Genomic DNA, 8,857 nt, shown 5'->3' on the forward strand with positions numbered 1-8,857 from the left:
ATACCCCTTCTGCAAGGAATGGGTGGTTCAGGCTGATTTGAATGGACACAAAGACTTTGCCCCTTTCCTTCCATAGGCTGGACCCTGGGTAACGTCATTTGGTGGTGCAGGGGCCAGGAGACAGTAGGAAGCCACCTCTTTCCTGCTCCTTTCTGCTCTGCCTCGGGTTCAGCAGAGGTTCTAAAGGTCTGGAAATCCATCCTAAATTTTCAAAGCAATCTTCCTTGTAGCCTTTCTTCTTCTTGTCTTGCTGTTGTTGTCCTGAGTTCCCAGAGCAAAGGGAAATGGTGGTCATTTGCAGAACTTATTGCCCATGGCATCACACTGATGGCATCCAGGGACCTGGAAAACAACCCTGCCAACCAGAGTGAAGTCATGATGCTGTCCCTACTGCCTCCTTTTCCCATCAGCTATGTGAGAAAAGCTCTTGTTTTCTATACAAAGAGACCTACTGAATCTAAGTTTTGCAGCTGCTCTTGCTGTCCTAGAGTGCCCTCAGGTATGAGCTGTCCATGCTGATTTTCTCCATAGGTAACTCAGTGCCTGAGTGGATCCTTAGAGCCCAGGATGACCTGGGAGACATACAGAAGCCAACATCTACCTGCCAGCTGTAAACAAGGTCCATCTGCTTCAAGGCAGTAACATCTCAGGTCCAGAAAGGCTCCCAGAAGTTGCATGCTGACAGGTTCCCTGAGACCTCCATCAGACAGTAAGATAGTAGAGATCTCCAGAGACTTTTGCTACACAAGGTTGGTGTCTTTCTTCCCTCATATTTATGGCCCTTGACCTGCTCATTCAGCCTTTTTCCCTTGTCCCCACCTCCTGAAGCAGCCTTGGGGTTCAGCACACTGTGTGCAGGTACCTCCTGAGTGCCCATCTGCATTCATGGATGTAGTCCTGCTAGGACCTGATGGCATTTGTAAATATTTGCATTTTGTGGGGAAATACCCTGTTCAAATGCAGGGAAATATTAACTCTGGCTGCTTTATGTTCCCTCATGTTCCTGAGCTCTGTTCACCAGTCCTGGCCCCTGAGACAGCTCTGCTGAAAGCAAATCTGTCGGTCTTCACTGAACAGCAAATATTTTAAGGCTCTGAAAACAAAGTTTATTATAGCAAAGCTGCCAAAAGTATAACCACTGCCATGCTAAAATATCCTCTGCCTCCTACATTTGTAATGTGGGAGTCTTTTATATCCTCTTTACTGCTGCTGAACCATGCATTTGTCTTGGCAGCAGATGTATACAGACTGAGACCTATTTCAGTGTCATGCAAAAGAGCTCTTAGGTTAAAAGATATATTAGAGCTTACTGAAAAGCTTGAAATTAACTGTGTGATGATGCCACATGAAGATAAGGAATGAGCAATTTTATTGAGTTGTGATTTTACCCACATGGGTTGAAGGTTTCAATCATGTTAACATCTCCAAAGGGCTCCATGTGCCAAATTAACCATTGAGTTTTGGGCAGCTAGTTGGAGACTAGGAAAAAAAGACCTAGTTTAACTGTTTCCAGAAAAGCACTGCCTCCTCCTGCACTGTGTAGGAGTCACCCAAAAAGAAGGCAGGCAGACAGCTCCAGCCATCACTGGCCAGCACAAGGGTTTCATGGAGGGCATCCTCCTCTTCTGCTCTCAGGCGTAGTGGCAAGGAAAGACTCAGCTGGTCCCTACAAAGCTCTGCTGTGGTTGTTATTTAATACCAAGCTCACAAATGTTAGTGCTTCAGCAGCCAAATTCCTCTCTGGTGCTGACAGACCTCTCGTAGCTCCCAGATTTAAGCAGTGGCACCAAATGTGTCCTCGGATGGCCCAGGATTTCCTCGGGTGTTTGGCAGCAGCAGGCAAAGAGTTAACAACGGAAAAAAAAACATGCATAGATTGTAGGGGAAGGACATCTTTTAGTATATGTTTTTTGTTTCACATCTGAGCTCTTGGCACAGCATCCCCTGCCTCTAATCACACCTTTTAACTGCAGTTTAAATCAAACCCTGCAATGCTGGACCAGTTGGAACCAGTTTCCATTAAGCCACTTGATCTGCAACTGAGCAGACTTCTTGTCACCACGCCAGTCCCCTGCCTGCGCCTCCACATAATGAGGCTCCCGCGGCAGCCGCTGCTCCCTGCTCCATGCAGGGGAATCCATGAGATACTGGTCGGGAAGTATCCCCCCTGCCCCCTCTGCTGCCCCTGCTGGCAGCTGCACCGGCGTGGGGAGGAGGCTCTTGCTGGACTCTGGAGCACAGCTTAAAACCTTTGGCCATTTAATAGGTGAAAACAAAAACAAACAAACAAATAAAAAAGCATAAAAATAAAGATTTCCGAGTTAAAGCAACCCTCTGCTTTTGTTCCTCAGTGTAATTTGCCTGAACGTTAACCCCTTGAAGACGTCAGTTGGGGGTTTTGCTACCCAGAGCACTGTGCAGCCCTGACTGGGCTGCAGCTGCCTTCCATGCAGGATGAGATCTGGTCTGCTCTGTGGTGCATCGTGGCTCTGGCAGACCATGGGTTGGAGCCACAACTGACAAAGATGCTTGGGCCCTGTTTTGCTCCCTGCTGGCATTCATAAGGGAGCTGATCTCCTGATTCTATGGACTCTAAAAGATTAAAGTCCAGTTTGTTCCTTAGTTGAGGCACCACTGATGCACACATTAGCAACAGGAAGGAAATGTTCTCAGACACCACCTTGGCCACTGCTGTCCTCTCCATCACTGCTCCCAGCCCCACAGTGTAGGCAGGGCAGGAGGACAGAGAAAAGCGGTGGCTCAGCATCCTGCACTGCACCACTGGCTTTCTGCTTTACCTCCTTTCTGCAGCCATTTTGAGGATGGAATAAAGCAGGAAACACAGCATGCAGATGTGTAAATCCAAGCCAGTCTCTGAAGTCAGAGGTGGGTTAAAGTGGAATTGCAGCTGTGGCAGGGAAGCAGTGCATTTGCTGGCTTTTCCTGCTCTGTTTTTTATAATCATTGAGGACTCATTCTATGAATGGGATTTTTATTGGGTTTTCTTCCCCTTCATGTCTCACTGAACAGCACAAGACTGCTGCAGACTCTGAACTCTCAACCCCTGTTCGTGGACTCTGAGCTTCTGAGGTTGCCCACTTCAGTAACAGGGAAGATTGTGTGGATTGGTGGCAGAAGCGAGCTGTACCGATGGAGTGGAAAGAAACATGGCTCTGGAGCCAGGTTACTGCTTGAGACAAGGCTGCAGCAGCCCACAGCGTCCAGCCCTCCCAGCAGATGGCTGCAGTGAAATAACCCAAAGGGTCTTGGTTAAAATTAATTGAGTTGATTAACTGAGCAGCTGCAGCACAGCAATTTTCTCTGTGTGCCCTGGCTCTTGGTCATCCTCTCCAAGAGGAGAAAGTGCCACTGAACCCACATGTTGGCAGTGCTGGTTCTCTGGAGCAGAGGTTGTCCCCTTGATGTCCCTTTGGCTCTGAGAAACCCACTGCAGGTACCTGAGCCTCAGCTGGGATTTTGAGGACTTTTAGACCTTGTGACAACGTTTTCTAGATGCAGAGAACAGAAGGAAGGAGATATCCTGGAGAGTTTCTATGTTAGTGTTTGCAGAGGGGTGGCATTGCCTTCCCTCTACCTGCTGTGAGCCCAGGATGGGGACATGGTGCTGGGTGGCAGCATGGGAGGACAGACTGGGTGCACAGTGCTCTTCAGGCTTCCCAAAAATTATGTCAATTCACCTCTTCACTTTCCTTTTGTTGTGTGCAGCAGGTGAGGCCCTGCTCTGGAAGTCACTGAGTTGTGGCTCAGCCACGTAGCTGATGGAAATGATGCTGCTGAAGCATGGAAGGCTTTTTGGGGTGAATTTCTTTTCTTTTTCAGCTAACCTATTCAGGAAAGAATAAGCTTTTATTTTCTTAGCCACTATTTTTGCAGCATGTGTCAGGCTAACAATGGCTGGGTATCCCTCCAAGGCTGTAAAATAAGCTCATTCATCCTTTCTCTCTGTTTGTTGCAGGGAGAACAAACCAACCAAACAAACAACAAAAAAAAAAAACACACACACACACAAAAAAGTAATCTGCTGAGCTACTGTTTGCTTTCCAGATGGAGCCTGTGGCATGGCACCAGCAGCCAAGCACTGCTCTGGGTCAAACATGAAGGCAACGTGCCGTTTGTGTTCACTCAGCTGCATGGATGCAGAGGGAGGGAGAAGGCAGGAATGTCAGTGGGAGCCTCTTGCGGGCTCCTCCTCACCAAGGGGAGCCTCCCTCCCACTGCCTTTGCTGGAGCTCTGTAATTTCCAGCAGGATCATGTTAACCACAGCTCATGCAGGGAGCAGGCTGGGTTTCAGCCCATGGCCACCTTCCCATTGAGTCAGGGCTGAGTCACCACCCCGTGCAGAGGGCCATGGTGCTGCTGGGGGAGATGCTCTTTGGAGGGTGGTGGTAGCTCAGTCTGCTTCAGCAGTGGAGATGGATGGGGGATGCTGTCCCTTGGCATGTAGCGGTGGCCTGATGCTGTGTGGCACTGAGATGCAGCAGAGGCTGGGGGGAAGGTAAGAAAGTGACAAATATGTCTCTGGGGAGAGACAGCAAACTGTCACCTGACTCCCTGGAAAAGGGCTTGATGGAGGAATTTGGCTGCTAACCCAAAACTCCTTGCTGCTGACAGGAGACTGTTGGGGGCAGTATCTCAAGCATGGTTGGGAGACAAGGAAAGCAAAACCGAAAAGAGCTTTACCTGCCAGGAGCAAAATGCTAGAGAAAGTGTATCCAAGTGTCTGGAAAATCAAAATGGAACACCTGGCCAGCCTGGAGAGATGCAGGAGCAGCAGTTATGTATCTGCAGCTGCAGGTAGAGGTGGGCACACACAGACACGAGACCTGATCCAGTTTCAACCTAAAACAGAGCTCATGAATGGTCACTAAAATTCTGGTGACCTGTCTTAGATGAAAATCAAACCTCCCCCCCAAATTACCCAAATTTATGAGCACTTGGACTAAGGCACTTCAAATGAGGCTCTCTTCTCACGTGTAAGATGTCTTTCCTTGGCCACAAGCTCTGTCTGCATTGCTTCCCACCAGGGACTCTGCTGATGGGTTTATACTTTCTAGAGGAAAAGGAGATTGTGAGTGCTTAAAATACAGGCAAAAGCCCAGACAAGAAATGGTCTTGAGAGCAATTGAGCTAGACTGAATTGAAAGGTCAGGATTAACCTTCACCCAGTAGATTCTCCCCTTTCCATGGATGTTCCAAGAAACACTAGCTCCCATTGTCATGGCAGCTGTCTTGAAGATCTTGAACTCTCAGGCCTCAACCTTCCACTCATTTCTTTCCAGGTTTGAGGAGATATTTTTATCTTGACTAATCTGGGCTAGCCCATGAGCATGTGCCACTGACTTCACCAGCAAGCAGGTCTGGTCAGAGGTGATTGGCCTGGAGGTGCAGCCCAAAAGCAGGATTCAAACGCAAGGAGAAGGAAGATTTGAGGAAGGGAAGGAGTGGAGCAGACATCCCTCCCATCCTTCCAGTAGGTTTAGGGCCTTTCTGTCCAAAAGCAGAGAAACCATCCATACAGATGAACTGCTCCCAAATTCTCCCATTGCAGCATGACTGGTACGAATGCCAGCAGCTGGAAGACTGAAATAGCAGCTACTATTGCTTAGGCCCCACTGATTTGTCCTGTGGTTTTTCCATGTCCTTTAATCTGCAGTAAATAATCCCTCACTTCCTTGTGGTCTTTCTAATTCCATGCTCTGTGCCGGTGCTTCCTGTAAACAGCAGGGCTGGTGGCCCAAGCACAGCCACCACCGTGTAATTGAGGCTCTCCCCTGCCACCCAAAGGGCATGTGACAGAGCTGTTCTGCAGGCTGGATGTGGCAGTGTCCAAGAGCTGAATAATGGGAACGCCTGATTCTCCTCTCCACCCAGCCAGGAGAAGTCAGAGCTGGCTTTGCTGAGGCCGGTGAACAACACAGCTGTAAAACCAGGACATGTCAGAGCATCAGGTCCTGCCACCCAACAGACTGCACCGTCTGGCCTCCAGCAGTCATGATCAGACCCCTGCCTGTGAAAGCAAACTTGGGCTAAATTATGGGCAATGAGGTCCCTTCAGCACATAAATGCACTGGGACCTGTTCTCCCATGCAGGAGCAGTGACCAGACCTTGCTCAGCCCTTAACTGCCATGTCTCTGGTCTAAAATTTTGAGTAGAGTCCTAAAATAAAAGCAAGGTAAAGAGCTGAAGGAAGACCCTCCTGATGTTCATTGCCCCACAGGTTTGCATTCTTGTAAGTAAAAGGCCTCCAGATCTTCTGAGGCTCTAAAGGAAGTTCGAGAAGGCATTTTTCCAATCAAAATATCTTTAACTGCTTTATGACTCCAGTAGCTGTAAGATTTGGGTATCAGATACCCATCCCCAGCCCTAAGAGAATTTATTTTCCCTGAGTGAGTTTGTGTTAAACCAACAGCGGATCAAAGAGGGTTGTGACAAGAGCTGGGCTGTTCTTTTTGTATGAAAGCTCAGCTCTTTGGGTTTCTGCTGACCAGTGGATCCCTCCTCAGATACTTGAGCATCCAACAATCTGTTTCTGGAGGAACATCTTTACTCCAAACATACCTTAGGCTATGACTTGTGCTTCTCCTGGCCATCCTTGTGCACATGGTCTCTGCGCACACCTGACTGGAAGGTGATGGTGTGAGTGTGCTTACAGAGGTGGCTGTGGAGATGGACAGGTGCCATCCTGCCAGCCTTACCAGTATTTACAACTCCCAACAACAATGGTTGGGGGGGGGGGTTGGTCCTAGAACCAGACCCTTCTCATGCTCCTTCCTAGCGTAGCTAATTCCAGCAATGTCCAGGTTTCAATCCATTGTCTATTTCAAGTCAATCCTAAGTTATTTATTTTCTTTTCCTAAGCTCCCCACAGCCAAGCTGAGGGAAACCTGCTCAGTCTGTCAGCATTAAGATCTCAGCTCTCGGAGCAGTGGCTCCATCCATACAAGGGCTGTGCACATGTCACTTGGTGCTCCTGGATGAATTTTCAGAGCTGAAGCATAAGCAGGGACTCAGTTTAGCTTGGCAGTGGGAGTGCTGAAAAGAAAATGCCAGGAGGGAAAGGCCAACCTCACTTTGTGTCATTTAATGTCACTTGACATCTGTCACCTCGTTCAGTCAATAGCAAATATGTAGCAGAGCTGAGTTTCTCCACTGAATGCTGATGACCCTGCTGGACCTTACTGTGCTGCCTCTGTCTTAGGGACTTGCATGCATCCTGCAGTTGGCTGAGGCACAGAGACACCTGCAGTGGGGATCCTGCTCTGTGTCTCTGGTGCTAACTACAGGAAGCTGGAGGGCTGACGTGAGGAAGCAGGTGGGAAGTTTGGGTTGCTGGCTGCCCAGAATGGCTGAATGTGTGCAGGAGCAATCCCAGAGAGGTCAGACAGGGGTAGATAATTTCCTTACCCCTTGGAGGACTGGGAATTGCTGGGTTTTTTCATGACCACCTTTTTCTTGTGAAGTGAGTGTCACATTAGCATCAGACTGAGCTGTTGGCTGAAACATAGCCTTATGCAAAATCAGACTAAAAACTCCTACAAGCTGTTAGATGGTTTGGTGAATCCTCCTGAAAGCATCCCAGGTGTGGATGCAATGACCCCATTCTGTATGTATTTATGCCTACTATCACAGATCTCACCAGTCTCAAGCTGACCACAGGCCTCCACTGCTCATTTTTCCTGACAGCAGGGATGTGAGAAACCTTGAGGGCAGAAAGGCTTTGCCCAGGCAGCAGTAGGAGCCCTTGAGACCTGAAGCCAACAATCCTTGCCTGCATCTGCTCCTTTTGGCCCCAGGCACTGCTGAGTTTGCTGGTGGAGAAAACCACTGTGTTGGATCAAACCAGTGTCAAAGGAGACTTCACAAAAGTGAATAGCTAGTGGTCAAGAAGAGCTGCCAGACTCCTGCTTTCTCAGTAACTAATAAAAGTGCTTTCTTAACACGATTAATGCAATGCCTTGCTAAAGACTGAAGGAAATTGGAATTGAGACGTTTGCATTTTGACAGACTCTGTGGAAAACTTCTGTTCAGACTGGTAGGAATGAAACCAATAAATTTCTGACAAACCTTTCTGAATTCAGCCTTCAAGATAATGGATAGGCTGCTCTGACTGCAGATAAATAAACTCTGTTTTTATAAGCGTTTAAAGACCTTCGGCATGACGAAGTGGAACATACTTCAAGTCTCCAAACATGGGAAGTGGCTTCTGAGTCAAATGCCCTCCCATGCCAGGGCTTGTATTTTAGACTGAGATCGCTCTTTTGTGACTTGTTGACAGGTTTTTTTTGTTGTACTTTGAAGGGGGAAAAGGGAAAACGTCCCAGACTGAAAATAGCAATGAAACATTCCTCAGCTGGCCAACCTGATCTTCAAGAAAACTTCCCAGGAAACACAAAGCTCCAGCTGCAGCCCCGAAAATGCTGGCTAAGAAATGGCATGTTGAGTACTGATTGGAATGGAAAAAAGATAATAATTGGGGTGACAAAAGCCCCTTCCTGAGCAGTGTTCATCTCCCTCTCATCTTGTGCTGAAGGTGACCGCCTGAGGAAGGAAGATTTGGTTCCCATCAGGAAACTCTTAGAGGATGAAATCCAGGGGTGGAAAATCTGGGAGCCACTCACTCTCTTTTTTGCCTCCCTCTCTGCTGAGACCAACCCTACTTGCAATTCCTGCCCTCCTTGGCATCAACGACAGCCATCCCAAAGAAGGTGGTTACAAGGCTGGATCAGAGCTCATAGCCTTCTAGAAAAGCAGGGCAGGTGTCTGCACTTGAGCAAGGCCAGGACTTGATTCTGGAAATGAAACCAAAACAGATGCAAGCAGAGCCATGGGTGGTG

Source organism: Indicator indicator, chromosome 15, assembly GCF_027791375.1.
Source record: "Indicator indicator isolate 239-I01 chromosome 15, UM_Iind_1.1, whole genome shotgun sequence".
NCBI lineage: Eukaryota > Metazoa > Chordata > Aves > Piciformes > Indicatoridae > Indicator > Indicator indicator.